This window comes from Poeciliopsis prolifica, unplaced genomic scaffold, assembly GCF_027474105.1.
Source record: "Poeciliopsis prolifica strain line A6 unplaced genomic scaffold, Auburn_PproV2 SCAFFOLD007, whole genome shotgun sequence".
Classification (NCBI taxonomy): domain Eukaryota; kingdom Metazoa; phylum Chordata; class Actinopteri; order Cyprinodontiformes; family Poeciliidae; genus Poeciliopsis; species Poeciliopsis prolifica.
In genome coordinates, this window is record NW_026562382.1 from 644208 (window position 1) to 665670 (window position 21463).

General features: G+C 39.5%; 2 pseudogenes; both read right to left on the bottom strand.

Moving 5' to 3' along the window:
• LOC129361244 (abl interactor 2-like) overlaps positions 1-15813 on the bottom strand; it is a 33449-nt pseudogene extending 17636 nt beyond the window's left edge.
• Positions 15814-16542: 729 nt separating this feature from the next.
• Positions 16543-21049, bottom strand: LOC129361242 (transmembrane protein 237A-like; annotated as a pseudogene).
• Positions 21050-21463: the final 414 nt, after the last annotated feature.

Here is a 21463-nt window from a genome sequence, read left to right on the forward strand (position 1 = left end):
ATAAACACTGTTGTCTAATCTTTTGATTAAAATGAAAGTCTCTATTCTTAATATCTATGAAATGACCAATTCATTTCCTACTTATAAAGATGACAAGAGTGGTATTTTCAATGATATAATGAGGCTGGAATCCTCTCTTAGTGTAAAATTATTCGGGAGGTTTTATTTTAATCTCCAAGATATGAATTCAAAACATTGTCATTTAGGAAAGCAGCAGAATAGTTCATCTGCTGCTTTCAATACAATGCTTATTGGAGTCATAGGAGTATGGGTATATTTAATAATATATATACATTCAAATGAGGCGCAAATGTCAGATCAAAAGCATCCTTTAAAAACAACAACCTTTAGGCAGGCATTAAACATGTTTCATTAAGAGCATATTTATGTTTTTAAAAATTGTTTCTAGTTTGATGTAATATACTAACATAATAATTTTGGGTTTAACTGTGAAACATAAAATTTAAAGCAAAGAAACACACTGAACACTGAGTCCCTTTTGCCTCCAGCTAATGACAGAAAAACAAAGTTTCATGGCGTACACACACTGGACATCATCCTAACAATGGCTGTTTTTTTTAGATGTCTCTGATGTTGCATGAATAATGTCTTGGCTGATTGCAGCTGCATAAAATGCTAAATGCATTACATAAGAGTATCTTAGTGTTTGTGAATGCGAAGAAGCCTCACAGTGCAAAGTGTTCGCCTACATAACAGATGCAAGTGTCTTTCTGAACAGAAAGTGGTGATTATAACGTCCGTCCTCAGCCTGGGCCAACACAGCAGAGAGAAGCATCTCATTATGGCTGCATGGAAACTGCGCCGATAATTCGGAGGTCTAAGGGGGAGAATGGACCCTCTGTACCGCTGAGAAGTCCAACTTAATTCCTCCAAGCACTCTTCGGTGCACTAATTCTTTTCAACTGAAGCCTTTTCCAAGCATTCAGCTTATTTTCTTATGGAAGCTGGCTGGGTTTGTCTGAGATGAATGCACTTGACAGAGCTGCCGTTGTGTAGGAGTGCAGCACAGTGTAACTCACTGAATCGCTAGTGATGCTTCACACCTCTGACTGTACTGGGGAGGGGGGCTCTTACATATTCCAGCTGAGTAACACAATGGGAAATTGTGCTTTATCTCCTCGGATTTGGCATTCATAAAAAAGTGGCGATACTGACTCCCGATGCAACGTGACGTCACGCAAGCAAGAAGTTGCTCGCTGACGATGACTGCCACTCGTTTTAGCTGTCAAGTTGTCAACAAAATGCGATGAGTCTTAAATGTACACGTGACATATACCAGAAAAAAGGATGCAGTGCTTGATAATGAGGTCAGGAGAAAGTGTTAATTCACAAAATATAGCAATGGGAAGGGAGGTAGTTCAGTTATGCTAGCTTGACTTTGACATCCTTAGCATCTAGATGGGCTGTGGAATTTGGTGTGTTTTGGTTCGGTTAAAAAAATAAGAAATGTGGCGACGCTCACGCCCTCTCTGACAGACCATCAGTAGAGCAGGGGTTAATATTAACTAACCAACCACTGCTGTGTTCAGAAGATCAGTTATTAATACTCACAAAATAAACATCAAGCACAGAAACATAAAAGTGTCATGACAAGATCAGGGTCAGGCTACGAATTTCTTTTAAAATACAACAATGAAGTCTTAACATAACAAGGGTAGTCATATCTTTATGAAAACACCAACGTGAAAAATAACAAAAAAATGAGGAATGTTGAGCATTTTTCACAGAAAATACATCATCTTTTAACACATCATCAAATTATTATCAGCAGCAGAACTTTGAAACGATGATGACTCTGGAAGCTTTTTTCTCATTAAAATGTCTCTTTCCTCTTAATTTTAAAATGTTTTCTAGTGAAATTGCATCTTTATTCTACTAATATTCTGTGACTTTATTCTGATATCGAACAAAAATCCTTCACCTAATACTTAATTGTACAACTCACAGAAGGAATGAGTAAAATAAAAGCCACGTTTTGAAAATGTTTTCTGTATTATTTCTTCTATAGGGAAAGTGAGAAAAAAAATAGATTAAAATCGAAAAATTGGATTTGGTAGAAAAAAACTAATTCTGCAATTTTATTTGTAAGCCATATCTTCCGGCCTTAGCTTGAACCCTCGGTGATCATCATGCCTCTATGTTAAAAGATGAAATTATTTTCCTTTGTGATGCTCGAATAGAGACAGTGAGTTCACTCAAACTTTGTTACTGAGTTTTAATTCCACACGCTACTGGAATGTTTCTGAGAGTTTCATCTGATTAGCATGAAACTGCAAAAGGTGCTATTTTGAATTTGGAAACTATTTTGAATTTCTACCATATTGAAGAAGCAGCTGACATAATAATTGTTCTAATAAAAACGACAAAATGTCTCAATACAGAAATAGTTTGTACCAAACATGTATCCTAAGCATGCTTTCTGCACAGATATGTAAAGAAAGACAACATGCTTCTGCACTTTGGCCGCTTCTCAATGGCTGTGAATAGTTCTTTCGATCATTAAGTACAAAGTTCAGAAATAGATTCAGAGCTGCTCCACTCAGCCCGAGAGTGGCTAAATGAACCTTCATGCATGCATACATGATTATGACCCACGAGTCCTTTTCCTCTGGATAAGAGAACCATGTATGACTTTATTCATTATGTACTCCAAAAAGCAATGTTCATAAATGCTGCATTCATAATCTTTGGTTTCAAAAAGACGAAGATTAGAGAGAAAATAGAATCGTGCAAATAGAAATTATTGAGTTTGTTTGAATTTCTAATGTTATTAATTGTTTTTGAGTTTATTCAAACAGGCCTAACTGGAGTTAAAATGTGTAAAGGCTCGAGGGGTATGAATATTTTTGGAAGGCTCTACATATCTGTACATACACATAAACAGGTATTTTCTATTTGCATCCTGACTACAATGTTTTTCACTCAAGTGAGAACATTTAGGGTCACCAGACCTGTGAGATATGGTTGACAGAGCTCTCCATGCGGCGGAGCTGCGAGGCCTGGATGTCGAGCATCTGCAGCACATTGTTGGCCAGCGTATTGATAAGGTAGGCGACGCTGGCCAGAGACTGGGTGGTGTAGCTCTTGGTCTCCAGCGCTTGTTCTTTGTCTGCAGACTGTGGACGGAGGGGACAGGAGACAGATTTGGGACAGGAGTCAGGCAAGACGAACAGCTTCAAAAAACAAAACAAAAAAAACAAAAAACAAAGATAAACTGCAACAAATCTTTCAAATGATTCAGAAAGTGCAATTAAGAGTTCTAAACATAATAGAAAATAAATGTGCTCAAAGCACATAGCATAGAATTACACTGAATAGATCTGCCCATATGGATCGGTCACATTGTCATAGGTACCCGATTTACAATTCTCTTTCAATATCGGTATCAATGCAGTTATTAATATCGGCTCATTGCGTCTCTAGATGTATGCAAATTTCTGGTTTCAGCTGCTTAGTTCAAATCCATCGTCTGTATACATATAAACCTCAAGGCTGGTAGAGGGTTTGTGTGTCTGACAGCATTCTTAAATTTGGGACCGGGAGAATTTTTCAAACCATTCTGACACAACTAATCACTACTTTAACACAAACCTTCAAAATAAAAGCAATAGCTTCAAGGTTTCAAGAAATCATGCTGGGCGGATGGATAGAAAATATATGATGTACAGTCCTCATAAGTACAGAAACACCATCTGTGTGTGTGTGTGTGTGTGTGTGTGTGTGTGTGTGTGTGTGTGTGTGTGTGTGTGTGTGTGTGTGTGTGTGTGTGTGTGTGTGTGTGTGTGTGTGCGTATGTGCGCTCAAGCACAATATAGGTCAGCGCAAATTCATTCATGCCTGAAGTTGACAAGAAACACACTGACACCCAAATGTGTATCTACGCATGCACGCGTGTGTGTGTCTGCACACACAGCTGCACAGAGACGAGAAAGATGATAACTGACAACGGAAAAGAAAACACGCACACCCAGTTTGTGTCATGACTTCAGATGACCCATTGCCCTACATTCTCAGCCAGAGCCCAAATCCACGCTTCTTGAGCCACACCGCGGCTCCAGAAAACATTTCAATCTGCCCCGGCTTCCAGTCCTGTCAGCGGCTTGAGGAGCAGCTTCCAGTTTCTGCAGGCGAACTGCTAGTGGTGAAGCCAAGTGCTACCTGAGGTCATACAGACACGGGGGTAGTTAAAGCATTATAATTGGCGGCATTAAAATTTCTCTACGAGTAACAAACAAGCTCCACTGCTCATTAAAATAATCCTGTTCAAGCGTGGTTGAGATGTTACTGCCAAATTTTCTTCCTTGTACTTATACAGCTATGAATATGCAAGTTCCCTCAGACTTTATGTAGAATTTATGTGAACTAAAAATAAAAAAGCGGCCACTTGATCCCTGTGCTGTTTCCTTCTAACCTCTGACTGCTGAGCCGCTGGAAAGTCACTCCTGGATATGCGCTGAGCTCCATTATTATGGTGAGATTTTAACGTTTATGAGAAAATAAAACGATATCGTCTTCACAATATTTTACTACACGTTAGAGACAAATCATAGTGGCAGACATTGACACTCTCTTTGTGGTTAGCATTAATTTGGATGAAGGATGTGGGATTCAAAGTGTTCTGCTGCATCGGGACTGGTGATGTTACTTTTAGGATGTTTTCACACCTGACCAGTCCAGTTCGATCAGGACCAAAATTGCAACATTTGTTGCAACTTCAACTTTCGCAGTTTGCTGTCACACTGTCAAAAAACCAAACCTTTTGAAAGACCTGTTCACCTCCTCCCCTGTGGTGGCGCTGCACCAACAGCCCCTGGAGGAAATTACATGGAAGCCTTTAAAGAAAACACTGAGCGCAACCGTCCTTCTTCACAAAATGTAAACAAAAAATGGAGTGGCGTCAGATTTTAGTGGTTGTAGGGTTGCTTTATTGTGTTTGGTAAAAGACCACAACCCATTTTTCCTACTATTGCTTTTTTGTGTGTTTGATTTGGTTCTATTTACCCAGAATTCTTTGCACTATGGTCCACTTCCTGCTTTTGGAGTGGTCTCCGGGCTGCTTGGCATTCACATATGCATTTGAACCACGCCAGAGCTCACTTTGACCAAAAGGTCTAGGTTTTTAGGCGTACCAGAGTTTGCATTTTCAGTCCATGTCAGAGTTTGACTGTGCATTATCCAACGAAAGGAATGGTCAAAGGAAGTAGAGTTCATTTAAAACAGACTGAACAAGGCTGGCGTGAATGCACTTTTAACGTGCCATTACAACTTAATTCCTCTCATATTTAAGGATGAACTGAAACATCATGGAAATTATGTTTCAATGTTCAATAGTGCTCCTAACTGATCAAAAAATTATTAGTATTATTAATGAAAAAGTAGGAAGGTCATCAGTTTTAATTAAATTTCCAATCATAGAGCTTGCTGAGGGAGTAAAGCACCTAGCATAGTGTGAGATGAATAAACATTGGGATTGGTGAATTGTTGCAATATTTACACATTAGGTAAGAGCTGTGACTATGGAAGTTTTTTGACACTTAGTGATCAAACAGTGTGAAATACGTAAAAAGACATGCTGAAGCATTGTCTCCTATGGCATTGTGCCAAACTTAGTTTTAGGCGGTTGGTTGTACTCTTTTGGCTGATAAGTGCATGTCCATAGTAACATGATCTTTTCTCTTTTGAGAGGCTGAAAGTTGGCTTAAAGTACTGCAGTGTGTGACAGTAAGATTTTGGCTGATTTTAGTCCCTAAAAATTAAGGGCAGAATGTCCTTACGTAACATTTATATTTATGTTTACATTCAGGTACATCTGCAGTTTAGGCTTATGCGTTGTTGACATTTTTTGTTTTGAATCCTTTAACTGTCTTTCTATGTCACTTTTTCATTTTGGTCTGCCAAGCTTTTTTCTTCAACATTATTTCTTTTCCTCCCTACATTTATGACAACATCCTTACATCTCCTCTACAGCTCCTTCTTTTTCCTATCAGACCTCTAACGTCCCGTTAGCAGTGACCTAGTTGGACCACTGCCCTCTCAGGCCTAAGGCGAGGGCAGAACAACACGCGCACATATATATACACACGTACCAACGTTAATAAACCCAGATTTTTATTTCCAACTAAATTCATATACATGAATCACATTAGAGCTACACTGATTCGTGTGCACGCTCTGATTCCTCTGACCTCTTTTTTTAATGAAGACATATGTGAGTTTATTAATCACCATCTGGATGTTTCCTGCAGTTTTTTAATGCATATGGGGACATTTTAGCACATCAAAATACAGCTACAACAAATCCCCCTCACCCCCTCAAAATAGAATATTGATCTTAAATATTATCTTGAAAGGGTCAAATGACATTTATTCAAAGGAATGAAAAATGCAATCTTGAAGCAAAATGAGAATCGAAAAAGATATCCAAACATCTAGATTTGGATTTTGCTCTACAGCAAGTCCAAGCCCTGCATCACACTGATGTTAGAACCTAATTGTTATTATATTGTATATGATACTTACTTTGGTAAGAATTTTGATTTATCATTGTCACAATAAATTCTGATTAATAATGTCTAAAATCCCCTAAAACTGCCCATACTGTCAGAATCATTGCTGTCATTTTCACCTATGTTTGTTCAAGAATAGTCTCAAGAAATATCAATAAATTCAAAAGTATGACTAAATGCAGGTACTGTGTGCAGTTTATTGATGCAAGTCATACTCTTTATGGGAGTGGTGTCCTAAAAAAAGCACAAATGTGTTTTGTTTTTCCAAAAGCAGTATTAGAGTTTATTTGGCTTTGATTGCTCTGCCATGGAGTCACATCTATACAACCAACTAAAAAACGAAACTGTAGTTTTTATTGTCACTGTTATCGTTATAGCAGAACAAAATGTGATAAAACTTTAAGTCCATATCGCCCCCCTACTCATAGGTGTAAAAGAATCCCTTGGTTTTTAGTCTTTTTTAGGCTGCTCTAAAACATTACGATTGTTGGTTTTTTTTTTTGTTTTCAAACCATTCAGAGGCATAATTGCTGGTTGGCTTTAAACTATTGTTCTGCTTCATAACCCACGTGTGCTTGAGATTACAGCATGTTCGGTAGGCACTGGGCAGATGTTGCTTGGCGGTGTGTTCAAGTGCATCTTCTACCCCACTTGCCCCGCTGAAGTATTGACAACCACCAGAAGACTACAGGCTGCTTTTTTTTACCGTAGAAGGAAAGGTCCCTTGCTCTGCATGTCACAGACGGTTTACAGTTCAAATATATGTGTGTACTGTAAAGATTTACTGTTATGGTTTCAGTAAAACAGTAAGAAGTTTCCAATATGGGAACATTTAACAGATAAATTCCTCTGTAACTAAGAAATTAGAAACTTTTAAATCAGCCTTTCTGTTTCTCTGTGCAGTAGATGTAAGGTAGAACAAGACAGCTTTTAGAACTTTTGTTTATTTTGTGAGACGCTGTAATGATCATGTGGTTAATGCTCTGTGACATCAATTTTCCTCAGACAGAAGAAACGTATCTGAACAATAAACTCTTGGCCAATGACTGCACTGTCTGGCTCCTGAACCAGCCAAATTCATCAAGTTATCAACTAGTGAGTTCATCTAAAGTTCATTGACTTTATCGATTGACTAACAATTAACTGATAAAAACCTGAGTTTTCTCTTGTCAAGACAATGGGCCATCTTTAAATAACATAAAAGGCTAAATTTTTCCTAAAATGCTAAATTTGGAACAACTACCAAACAAATATATGTTAACAATTCCCTGAGTAAGGGGATAACTTAAGCTTGTCAAGTGTTTATGTTTCAAACGTAACAGCGTAAGTTCACCGGACCGATTATTTTTGCTGTTCTGTTATGGCCCTGCCATCTTTGTTTCTGTATCAACCGGCTAGCTTAAGGATGTCCAGTGGTGCCCTCTTCTGGATGGCGGCCAAGACACAACACTAAAAGAAGGTGTGAAACTACATCATTACTTAATCTTTTAGAACTATTTTTTATTTAGTAAACCATTAAATCGATATTTAATTGTAAGTTGATTAATTATTTGCCTCTCTAATAGGAGTGTAGTTTGATAAAGACACCATGTATTCATAAGGTTTAAGAATCGTAAATTATGTCATGTTATTTGAACTGTAGATGTCCTGATTGGTATCAGTTCCTGAAGAAACCTGGTCACTGTGTTGGTCTATCTGAGTTTTGCTGCCTCCTTCAAACAGCAGAAATATTAGTCAAGTATTAAATATTAGTAAATACTATTAAATATTAGTCGCTCAAAGCTAATCACTAACTTAATGAACACAGAAGGCCAGATTTTCTTTAAGATTAATCCAAACTGAAATGCAAATGTTCAAAGACATAACAGGCATTAGTTCGCACTTAAGCTAGCTGACTCCCCTGAATTAAAGCGTAAACATCCTTAAACAGGTATCACTTAACTTGTCCATATAAGGATATTAATATGTATGATTTGGTGGTTTTTGGAAAAATCTGTAAACACTGAGCCACGAATAGACGGGGGTCTACTGTACTGTCAGACAACGGAAGAGGAGAGACAGTGCGATTTGCAAGAAACACAATTTCTTTTATTTGTTTGCAACTCTGAATAATAAGCATGGAATAGAGCTCTGAACATCTCAGACTTCGCCCTGACTCCTCCACCAAGCAAGGAGTATCACAACACACCTCTGACCCATTTTCAGTGAAAGTAATACATTCTCACACTGTAACAGTGTCAGTGTTATTTCAACGGATGCGGGCGGCTGCTGATCTGTAGCACTTGACTTTCCCTTCTGCTTTCCTTATTATTGCTCCAAAAAAACAGAGCAAACCTAAGGAACGTACATTAAGTTCAAATGATTTTATTCTAGGAAGGGGCAGTTTTTAGTCTTTTGTTGATCTGTTCTAAGAGAAATAAATATTTCAAAGATGTCACAGTTCTTTCTCATGGTTTATGGAAACTGTGATTGTATGCCAAAACATCCAAAACAGACACAGTAGAGCTTTTCCAGAGACACAATACATCACAGGACGAACAAAAGGAAACCCACAGACCATTTTTAAAGGGGCAGTGTTATCTGTTTTCCAGGCACATAGTGCCATTTTATAACACAATCAACTAACCATGTTACTTTCACTTGCTGGAAAAATATGCCATCTATGACTTGAAATTTCACATCATATTTCATCATATTTGAAATTGGGCCTCTGTCTCTTTAAAAACTCCCGATCTTTCGGACACTTCGCCTTCGGGAAGTTATCACAACATCTCTCTCTATTAACCCTTTAGCAATGTTTTTACTAGCATAGCATTGAGAAGTAGCTCCTATAATGAGTCAGCAGATGTGCAGTTCCACCAAGTGTTTGCTAATTGTTGCTGATTAGTCTGAAGGAGCTGAGAGGGGGAATCATTCAGGATTCTATGCTCTATGAGGTGGAAGTTCAGAAGCTTGGAAACTCCAGCTCTGAGGAGGAGCTTCGTCTTGAAGGCAGTGTTTTGAACAGCTGAATGGGATTAAAGGATTTCTCAAACATGCATGAAAAAATCAAGGTATGTTATTGATTAGGGAATAAGATTAAAACATGATGGAAAGCTCAAAATAGTTGATTTTGTACGATACTGTCCCTTTAACAAGACTGCAAATTGGTGGTTGAGAATATATTTATTGAATTTTTTCTTCTTCTTCCCTCAATTTTAGATGAAATCAGAAAATATCAGAGCTTGAAATGAAAGCATCTCACTGAATAACAAAAACGGATGCATTACAGATTTCATGGACACATCCAGTAATGTCATTTAAAACTTTCGCCGACAGTGTGAGTGGGCTGCATGTCCTTACTGCAGAAAGAGAATATGAATAATAATAGACACTGACAGTCATTTATCTATGAGGGGGTTATCACAGAGCAGTTCAACACTGAGAATAATCACACAAATGACACAAACTGGCCTGCAAGAAGCCAGATTTTTAAACATTTTGAGAATCATAAACCTGTGTCGGCCTGCACATTGGTTCGTCCCCGGGTTTGTCAAAAGTCACAAACCCATCTTTCCAAGCGCTCAGGCGGTTCCGCCCCCGCAGGAGTTGTTCCTGGCGTCGGCGCTGAAACTGGAGGCTGATACTGAACCAAATCGCCATGGTTTCCGAGTCGAAATACACACACACGCGCGCTCATACACACGCTCACTTTGGGCATCCACAGGCTGCCTCCTGCAGCAGTGTGCCATGTGTTTTCAATGAGGAGTTGGAAGCTGAGCTGCGTTTCAGCTACCTCTGCCGACGAGCTAACCGCTACCAGCTGTGAGAGGTCAACATGGTGCATAAGCTCCACGCTGCCCAGTCCGTTACTTTAGGGTTTTCAGAGAAAATAAATGCTGATTAATTAATGAGGTTCATTGTGTTTCACTTACTTTTGAAGCAAATATTTGAATAAACTGCCTAGATTCCTGGTTTCACTGTACAAATGAATGTCTGAAATTGAAAAACATTCTAGATTAGGTATTGATGACAAACTGTCTGATCCATAAGGGCGTATCTATTCAGTCTGATTCTATGCTTTGTGCTCTGAGCAACGTCGCGTTTTGATATTTATATAATTGCACTTTCTGAACAATTTGACCACATGTTTGACCAAGGTAGTAAACCTATTGTTTATGTTAGTTTCAGTTTTGTTGACAAATTAAAGTCGTGTTGACATGTTGGACCAGGTTTGTGAAGCTTTTGGTGTATTTAAATGTGCTGTACTGCTGAAGTATTATCAAATAAATTTGTGATTCAGTACATTTATGTCTGTGTTTGGAAATAAAAAGAAACTCTTCAAGTCAACTCAGGACTGATTTTATGTATCGGATTGGTATTTGCTGATACTAAGCATTAAATATCGATACAGGCGACTGTAAATTTTAGTTTGACACAAGGCAAAAAATCAATACAGAAAGACAACCTATGGATTCATTTAAAAGAAAAAATATTTAGATTGCTTATGGTAGAGAAACTCCACAAGAAACGGGAGCAGGCTTAAATCTTTTGCTGAAATTTTCATTAGAATAAGAAAACACTATCTGTCAAGCTGATATGTTAAGACTCTAATACTGACTCTTGAAATGACTGAGGCCAAGTTTAAATGCTGTGAGCGTTTCACACGGGGCGAAGCCAAACACAGTTAAGAAGACTGGAGCAGAACAAGATTACGTAAGACATCGCATCTGATCGCAGCAAAAATATAGGCCAAGCAACGAGTTGGTGCTGTTTGGACATGTTTGTATGGATATTTAATGCAAAGACAAACAGGAGTAGCCGATAATCAGTTCTTCATAACTACATATCCCTGACACTTAGAGCTTGTTCATAGTGATCCAGCCTCAGCAACACCTTAAGTATTCAAAGTTTGCAATGAGATTCAGCCTTGAAACCTGTCAGTTTTCTGCTCTTTAATGTCTGGAGGCTTTACTGTGACAGAGACAAAGACTCAGTTTCACGTTCCTGCATGTTTCAATCTCCTCAGCAGAAAAAAGTGAATCCTGATGAGGTCTGGTGGCATGCCGTGATTTATGTTATGAACATGCAAACGATTTGTTTTTTTCTGCTTTTCACCAGTTTTTTTTGTTGTTGTTTGTTTTACTTGATTCTTTTTGTTTTAATGTTATCTTGGGATTCAGTTTGTTGGAAAATGACTGAAAATAAATAAATTTTTTACATTTGTGTGACCTCTGGCGAAAATGTGATTTTGCACAAGAAATGTTATCAATTGGAGATTTTGCAGCAAATTAGAACCTGTTGGCCTTGGTCTTGGCTGAAGTCAAGTAAGCTATTCTTGAGATGTTTTAGAAACATTTTTCACCCTGTAGTGATCGATTCCTTGCAGCTGCGCAGCGCTACTGCATACTGCGTGTTCATTCTTCAGAGAATCCTTTATATGGAGAACAGAAACCACCAAGCTAAAAACAAATTACTTACTGGATTCCATTAGTCGCTCCAATTTCCAAACTTTGCATTAATTTCGCGATCTCACCGCTTTTGCTGCTACTCCGTTCAGCTTCTCTTTCACGACTACTTGCGCAACTTTACTTAGTTTCTTATCAACAAATCACAGCCGCTCATTATTTATTGAAGATTTGAGATTTCCAAAAACAAAGGAATCTGTTGCGTGGCGTTTCTTGCGTTTGGAAGCTCATTCCTTTTCACATAACCGGAAAAACTTTTTTTAACATTTCTCTGACATTCGGAAAAATCTTGTTTGCTTAGTAGAGCATAACTCCAGTTTTACTTGGCCTATTAACACAATTTAAAAACTGGTGTGTAGTTTAAAATGTGCACTTTCAGCACAAGTTGAACGTGAGTCTCGCTGCTTCGCCATTGCAAACCAGACATGTTAAAAAACCATAAGCCTATGGACCTCTATAGTTTAACGTATCAATACTCACGGATGAAAATCGATACCTTCCGAGGTGGGAAAAATCTCTAAATATTGTAGAATCAATATAATTATACAGCCCAGCTTTAAACATGTTTTTAACTCAGAAACATGGCAGGTAGCTGCCCTATAGTCTCTATCACTGAGCCAAGCAAGTTTTAAACTTCCTAGACGACTTCTGGGCACAGCTTTAGGTTGTACCCGTTTAAAAATGGGTAAGAAACTGCTCTACCTGTTCCCCTCGTTGACAACTGTAGTGTGTGGCAATGCCAGGTGACAGCCACTGTAGAGAGATGTTCCTGAATGCATTGGTCTAGTTGCATGATTTATTGTTTATTTTTCTCCCTCTGGGGTAAAAGGGACAATTCACTTCTGCAAACAGAGCTTTTTAACAGGCATTCCTCTGTTGTTGTTTTTTCTTTATGATTTATGTAAGAATTAATTGTTCTTTCAAGAAAAACATCAATTTGAACCCTTTGGCCACAAACCATTTGAAGGACTTGGTGAGAATGGGTCAAGTAATCAGCAGTAATGCCTCGCACAGTTGGTTCTGCAAACAGTGCTAAATTAAATAAATCCATAAACAGCCAACTACACTCTGTAAAAGCTGCTCAGCAGAGCTGCTCACAATGTAAAAGCAGCAGCAAAAAAATATGTAAATGCTCCAAAAAAAGCGCTTACAGCTATATCTGAGTCAGTAATTCAAACTTAACTCGTTAAATCGTTAAAACTTAACGAACCATTGATTCATTAATTGTCTAATTCTAGAAAACAGACAAAGTTTTCCCTAGCTGTTAAATAAAAATCGTTAATTCTGGTATTTCTGTAGAATTGCCGTAACAGATGCGTAATCCTGGTAAGATAACAGCTGAACGCGCCGTTTGGCTGCAACGTCGCCTCAGCCAGTCTGGAATCGCTTTTCTTCCACTTTCTCTTGACTGACAGCAAAACTCACACCCACAGCTGCACAAACGAGATGGTTATAAAACGTGGCTGTGAACAGGTGTGTATTTTAGGGAGAACAGTTGTTTGTAGCAGCTTTGCTTGCCCACGTACATGCACACACGCTGCAGTCACGGTGTCTCTTGTGAAGCGCAGAGGGAGAACGGCAGCCAACCAAAGCTACTGACTTGGCGTCTTGAGATGGAATTTACTCATTTATCCGCAAATGAAGAAAAAAAAACAAAAAAACAAAATGCCAAATAAAAAGCAGTTCAGCATCCAAAGTAAGCTGGGCTGCTGACAAAATGAGAAAATAATGACTCACCGGTTAGGATTCATAAAGGAATTAATTAAAAGTCAGTAGAAATTGCCTTGCATGCACAGTTGAAACCAGAAGATAAAAGGAAACAATAAAAAAAAAACTGTAGTTTTTCATTGCTTTTCAAGATCTGAAAGCCATGTCAATGCAATGTTTGCAAGGACAGAGAGCAAACAAATGACTGAATTTATTGCACCAATGAGAATCTAATGGAATTGCATGTTTTTACATTCTCATTGGTGAGACTTTAAGCTGCTAATGTTTGAAAATAGTATGAAATTGTACAATTCTGGCAAAGCTTGAGGCTTGCCACTCTGTAGATATTTTTCTAGATCCGCCGCTGCTGACAAGTATTTCGATGTGTTTATGTTGACTATTGGAAGAACATTGTTCCAACTTTGTGGTAGAGAAAAGTCAAATTTCTTCTCTATTAGAAGTAATACACAGCACAGGGAAATGCACAGCATTTCCCTTACAAATTTGTTCAAAACCTTGTCAAATTTGAGCTCATATCGAATAAACACAATTTTGCAAGCGTGATGTTTCCATCAAGTTAAAAACGCAATTAAAATCCCAGGTGAATAACTCATTAAAGCACATAAAGAGCCATCGTCCTCCTACTTCCTGTCGTCTTTTTCTTTGTCTTTTCCTGCAGTAGTAACATCCAGTTGTTGAACAGGTGACTCTTGTGATGCGAAAAAAGTGTTTTCATTGCAGAATTACGAAATACCTTCATTTCAATGCTGCCGAAAATCCACCTGGTCCTCAGGCTCAATTTTGTTTTTTTTAAATTGAAAAACGTGAGTTTTTTTTTTTTTATCTATTAATATTTCCACCAAGCGAATTGATTTCTCGGAATTCCAATTTGCTCAATCATATGCTCTATCACACAGCTAGTGAATCATGGTGACCTCTTGCAGCAAAATAAAGCATTCTGACACAAAACAAAAAGGTTTCCAAAAAAGATTTGAGTAGCACAACAGCGAGTTTGGAGTGTTGGCTGGGCCTCAAGCTTCTCCAAACCGAGCATCTGCAGGGATCTTTCTGGATAAACAAATCTGGTACCACATCAAAGATCCTCACAGGACTTAAAGGATCTGCTGCTAACATCTTGACGCCAGAAACCAGCCAGCACACATTCAGGGGTCCGTGCTAAGGACTATTTGGGGTGGGAGTCATAATGTTATGCCAACGCAATGACAACGTGCAAAGACTGAATCAATGCGTCAGATTAGCAGAGTCTATCAGCAGAAATAACGAATAAACATAGGTGTATCCGTAAAACTACTAAAGACCTGGTAAGGACTGGTGGAAATACTTAAAACAGAGGCTGTGGGGAATGGTGTACTTTGAGGGAGCTCCTTCCAATCGATAATAAAATACAGTAAATAAAGTGTGACACCAGACTTCACACATTTTGTGTCAACAGTTCCCTGCCTCTGCAGCTGTCAGACATAATCTAAACAGGGGTTTAAGTCATTTCACGTCTGAAAGCAAAGGGTCGCTTTACTCGGTGTGTGTGTGCAATGAGCATGCGCCAGCTTCGTAAGACTAAATGAGAACTTTAACACTTCTATCTGTCACTGAAGTTTCCCCTCAAACAGACGCTATGGAATGCCCACTGTAAAACTCATATTTATTTGTTAAGCTGAAAAATATGTTGGCACTGGTCGAGCTGGAGAATACTGTTTAATTTAGAATACTGCTTTATATATATATATATATATATATATATATATATATATATATATATATATATATATATATATATATATATATATATATATATATATATACATATGTATGTCACCTTTCCACAGAGAGCTGACAGCAACATAACGGACTGTGTTGGTTATTCCATCACTCCTTTTCCCTTACCGCCCACTCCCGCCACACAACTGTTCCGTGGGTTTCTTTTAAAAAAAAAATTAGCACCCTTGGTTTCTTTAAAGAAAAACAAAACGCTCCCGTACCTGGACATAATTGCTTTCGCAGTATTCCGCTACTCTTTCCAGATTCGTAAAACTGTCCAGTAACGCTCTCCGTCCCGCAGGAATTTCTTCCTCCAGCAGCATCTGTAGCTCCGCCATCTTTACATAGTCCTTACTACTAACGGCTGTTACTCGCGCTGACTGGATGCATCCTGCTGCCTTCCAGGGCTGTGGGAAATTTCACAACTGCGCTGATACCTTGGAAATGCTGGGGGAATGTATTTTAAGGGCCATTTTTGGCTCGTGAAGTGGCTTCTCTCGACTCCCTTTCCATGAGTCAAGAATGGTAAAATAATGAATAAAAATGAAAAACTGTAAGTTTTATGTTTTTCTTTAGTCAGGCAGCAACAGTACAAATCCTTTTTTAATGTTTTGGATATTTAATAACAAAACGTAGCATATTTATGGTTGTTGTTTTTTAAATTATGATTTAGACTGAATTTACGGCTGTAATAACAGCTAATTTGTAGAATATATTACATCATAAACAACCATAACTGACAGCACAAAACTTCAGTAAGTTTATTTTGGTTTTGCATTTAGGGCACTATATAACAAAATCCTGAGGAAAACACATTTTGTCTACTTTGACATCAATAAAGAAGTGAGATATTATTCCATCACGTCTTGTTTTGACTGAATTAGCAACATCCTGAAAGCACAGGTTAAATGTATCTTGACTATTTTGAAGACGTGCCGATTATAGTGTTTTTTTTTTCTTCTTCTTTGAATAGAGAAGGTCTAAATATTTTCACACGACTCTGAAAATTATCAGTCTCTAGTTTAACTTCAAAACTGTTTGGTTCATATTCCCCTGCAGGCAAACACACTCAAACCACACAGCGGTGACCGTACATAAACTCATTTATTGATTTACAAAATAACATTCAGCAAACAAATAATACACATTTACTCAAACAGAATCATAGATCGAATAACCGTTCGATTTCCAGTCTAGTACACAGGCTGACATAGATTCAAAACGTCTGGTTTTAGGCAGGGATGTCCAGGTTTTCTTCTCCTCTGGGGAAACCCTCCACCTCCATCGTCATCAAAAATTCTGCTCATACACAAAAGAAGCAAAATCTTTTTGAGTATTGGGTTCATTGCGACCAAGCAATGAACCCAATATTACAGTTCTTATACTGTAATAAGAACTTTACTAATAATGACTTTACTGCCATCTAGTGGCAGAATAAAAACCACCACGATGATGAGCAATAATAAACTATGATGAGCAGCTATGACGCACTAAAAGATAAGATTTTATCAGTTTGTTTTTTTTAATTAACATTGTTTCAACATCAAAGTAAGACCAGCTCTTATGAAATACATGTTATAGAGGGGGGGAAAAACTGCAATTAATAAGAAGGTATTTCCAAACAGATTTTATCCTGGATGTCATCCAGGCTCACCTTCTGTGTAGTCGATGTCTGGGCGCGTGGACACAACAGCCCATGCGACACCCACCAACAGCGCCACCACCAGGTTTGACCACGATCCACGGCCGCAATATCTGCTGCTCGGAACCTGGAGGCCTGAAGGTGAAAAAATTCGACAAGTGTTTGGGTGTTAGCTAGCCCCAAAATCAATCGTATGGATTGCCAGGACCCTCAACTATTGAGACTTTGTTAAAGTTTGATCTGGTTTCAGCCAATCACTAATTCTTGCACCATCTCAAACAGTGCTATGAAGCTAGGGAGTTCTGTAAAAAGAAAAAATCCATTGTGTCACAACAGCTTTGCCAGCAGTACAATGTATTAAACATTCCTCTTGCTCCAACTTGAATTGCACAGTATTAGGAAGTGTGGCCAACACAGACTGAACGGCTTCATTCACTTCCTCCACCGCCATTCTTAAACTACAACCACAGGAGCTCTACAATTTGAAATTCTTCTGTTAGCTGATCGGCCCGGAAATCCGCTCTGAGAAATCTCGCTCAATGGGAGCAGAACTGCATGAAAAGGAGATGGCCAGGCCAGGTTTTATTCAGCATTACCGAGAACCCTTTTTCAAAGACTACATGGGATTCCAATGGTTTGGAAAAACTCACATTCTGAACCACACCCATTGGTCTCTTTAGTAGGAACACCTGTTCAATGTCTCGTCACAAAAAGCATTGAGTTGGTTTTAAATGCTTACAATAGTCTTGGTTTTTTTAGATGATTTTCGAAAGCGCTGAAGTTGAATGAATAACAACGGATCTCACCACAGAGTTTCATTGGCCGAAGGATAAAGGTTGATGCGGTCGCTGGTCATCTGCTGGCTGAGGGACAGTATCAGGGCTATGAAATATACTGAATACACACAGAGATGGCATGAAAACATTGTCATCATCTCCATCGTCGTAATCATCATCAATGACATTAGTCGAGGTCTTACAGAAGGAAGCCACGGCCACCGGGTCCAGAGTGAGGAAGCCTCTCAAGGCCATCGATGTCTTGGCCAGGTTGACCCTATGATGATACGCCCAACTTCAGATGTTAATTTCATACAGAAACACAAATCTCGGAGGTGCTGTTTTTGCCCACAGAGACCTGTCGAATGCGGACACGGTGCTGATGGCCAACAGCAGGTAGAGCAGAGACTGAGCCGGGTAGGCCAGAGGGTGGTACTGCTGTAGCAGGTTGTGCAGCGTGGTCATCTGCTCGCGGCCAACACGTACACCACGATGATGTTCCATACCGCATAGCCAGCCAGGAACCCATGAGAGAACAAACCGACCACCCTGCAAGTGGAAGACACACGACCGTATATATGCATTCAATTTATAGACCTAATGTTGCTTCATCAGCGGGTTGCCTGGATTGCTCGTTTCTGGTTTTTCATCGGTAGCGGACACCTATTGGTCTCTTTTAAAGGATGACAGTGGTTTAAGCTATTGTCACAAAAATATTCTTCAATGCATTAGTCAGTGGACATGTATTCCAGAGAGGTTCAGGTTCCCTTTTCTACCCCTAAAGCCCACTGTCGCTTTGTCGTAACAACTTAGCAAACAGCTTGGGATATTTAAAGTGAAAAGGAGTTGATATCATGCTACATGCTTGTTTTGCTTGAGCGCTCACATGTCTCAACAAACCTGAAGCTGTTGTGAACCTTCAGAGAGACGTCCCTGGTGGTCCAGATCTGCCTGGGGTCCATGTAGTCCTCAGTCAGCTCCGAGTGCCTGAGCTGCTCCACTCGGTCGGCCTGGAAACGCCCTGCGCACACACAGGTCCCCCTCACACACAAAGACCAACATGTTCTGGAGACACCTGTAGAAACTTCCCTGGAAACATTATTGTGCCAAAGTTTTGGGTCAACCCTAAATTTAATTCAAATTCAAAAAACATTTTATTGATCCCAAGGGAAAACTGTTGTTGTAACTCATGTTAATTCATATTCTTCTGTTACTGTAGATCGGGAAAGAGCTCAATTCATGTAAACCAATGGTTTGAAACAAGAAAAAAGTTTGACTTTTTCAATAGAAAATTGAAAGAGGAACTCAACACCTTTCACTTATCAGATTCCCACTCACGGTTCCTCTCCACAAAAACTTTGCCGACCGGCTGGCTGTGTCCGTGGGGGGCGGAGAACAGGGAATGCTGCGGAATGGGAGACTGAGCGTCGGTGATGATGTCTTCGTCCTCGACTTCCAGATCATTGCTGTAGTGCTCCGTCGCCTTCGCCTTCCTGTCATGGGAGAAAGCAAAGAAGAGTTTGAAAGAAGAAGTGACCAGAAACCGGCAAACCATAAATAACGACGGATTAAGACAGAAAACAAAAGAGGAGTAGATTTCCACCAAAATACTCAGAAATGTTGCGATCAATTTTGAAATTTCTTAGAAAGAACTTGGAAATTTCCAAAAAGTTGATCATTTACCAAAAAAAAAAAAAAAAAAAAACCCCATATATTATGATTAATCTCAGAAATTTTCCAGAAAAACACTGGGAAACTTCTTATTTACACTTTTCGACTTAGGAAATTTCTGTTTCAAAAGTCAAACTTTTTTAGAGAAAGTTTACAAATTTCTTATTTTGAAAAATCAAACATTTATGACTGTCGAAACTGACAGATAATTTCTGAAATTATTCTAAAAATTGATGATCTCTTGGGGGGCAATATTTACTTCTGTTTCTCAATCTGTAACGCCCCTAATGTACACCATGGTAACATGTTGAAAACTCTTTGAACATATTACTGGAATCAGATTTCACATTAAAGTGAACATTTTTAAAAACTATTAATGAACAATAACCGAAGATGAAGCAATATTTCCACAAAAACAAACAACTGTCTCTGTGATTTGCATTTTTGAAATGGCTCTGGGTAAAGTCAGCTCATAAAAGTCATGACTTCTAGTCAATGCATTTCTTGCTCAGTTAATCCTTACTCTATTTGTAATTGAAGCTGCTAAGTTGATCTCACTTCCTCCTTTTCTCGTTGTTTGTTTTTAACCAGTAACTCTTGAACTTCCTCTGCTTGACGTCAGATCAGTCCGATGTTTTAAATCCTGCTGCAGGTACTGGTACTTACTTCTTCCTTTTTGTCTTTCTGGTGACGGCAACAGTCATCTCCTCTCCTTCCCCGACCGCCTCGGCCGTGCTGCCGTTTGGCACATCCCCGTGTTCTGTTTCCTGATCTGTCCGAGCGACACACGGTCAGACACACTCTGTGACAGGCACTCTGCTCAGATCATTGCGTTTTTGGGAAGGGCCCCGGCGCTGTCAATCATCCTTTTGTGCCTCTGCCCCCTTTCTCTCGGCTATTCTACAGCCAGTTCTTTCATGAACTCTAAGGCGAGTTAGCATAGCCGCAAATGACAGCGGATATGTGGTTTTCCTGGAATGGTGATTTGCTTCTCCGCTATAAGCACATTTAGCATCATGTGTACAAGAATGATTGACAGCGCTAAGGCCTGCCTCTTAGCTCTGACTGGTTGTTTTTGATGCATTTTTCATGTGGCAGTAGTAAAAATGATGGATTTTTTCAAAGAAAAACAATAATAGTTGTTGTAAGTCAGATACTGCAGCTTTAAAGATAGATTTGACTCCAACCCTCTTTCAGCGTCAATGCTCGTACCAATAGTTGACGCCTTTTTCTTCTTCTTCTTCTTGTGCGGCGTTGCGTCGTGCAGATCCGGTCAGACGGTCTCTGCTGTCGGAGTGGCTCCTGTCCTCCGCCTCCACCTCCAGCCCCGCTGCGGCACGAAACACGGAATGAAGCGACAAAACAGCAGCAGGCGAGCGGGAGGAGCCGCCGCGAGGTGGCGCTCGCTCACCTTCGCCCTGCTCCTCCGCCTCAGTCACCTCCTTCCTTGCTTTCTTCTTCTTGCTCTTCACCGTCGGCATGGCGACGTCTCCCGGTGACGACGCCGGAGCTCAAGGCTTCAGCGGGAAGGCCGCCGGAGGCGCGCGAGGACGGCGCCGCGAGGCCGCCACCTCTCCGGGACTGATTTAGGTCACGAGATGAACGTCTATGGGGATTTTGAAGGCGGCAGGCCGGGCGGGCGGTGCTGCATGTCAGAGGAAGCTGGATTAGCCAGAAGACAGGTGGCGGGGCGACGCTTTGGAAAACAGATCAAAAAGCACGAGGCACGCGCTTCCCACAAGGTGAATTTCATGTACCTCTCAGTTCATCTGCCAATGTCTTTAAAGAGACAGTGTTATGTACTTTCCAGTCACTGACACAATCAATTAACCATGCTAACTTCAGTTGCTATGAAATTGCCTCAAATATCAAATAAAACTCAAAACAAATTAGATTTTGTAATTTAATTTTTTGAAA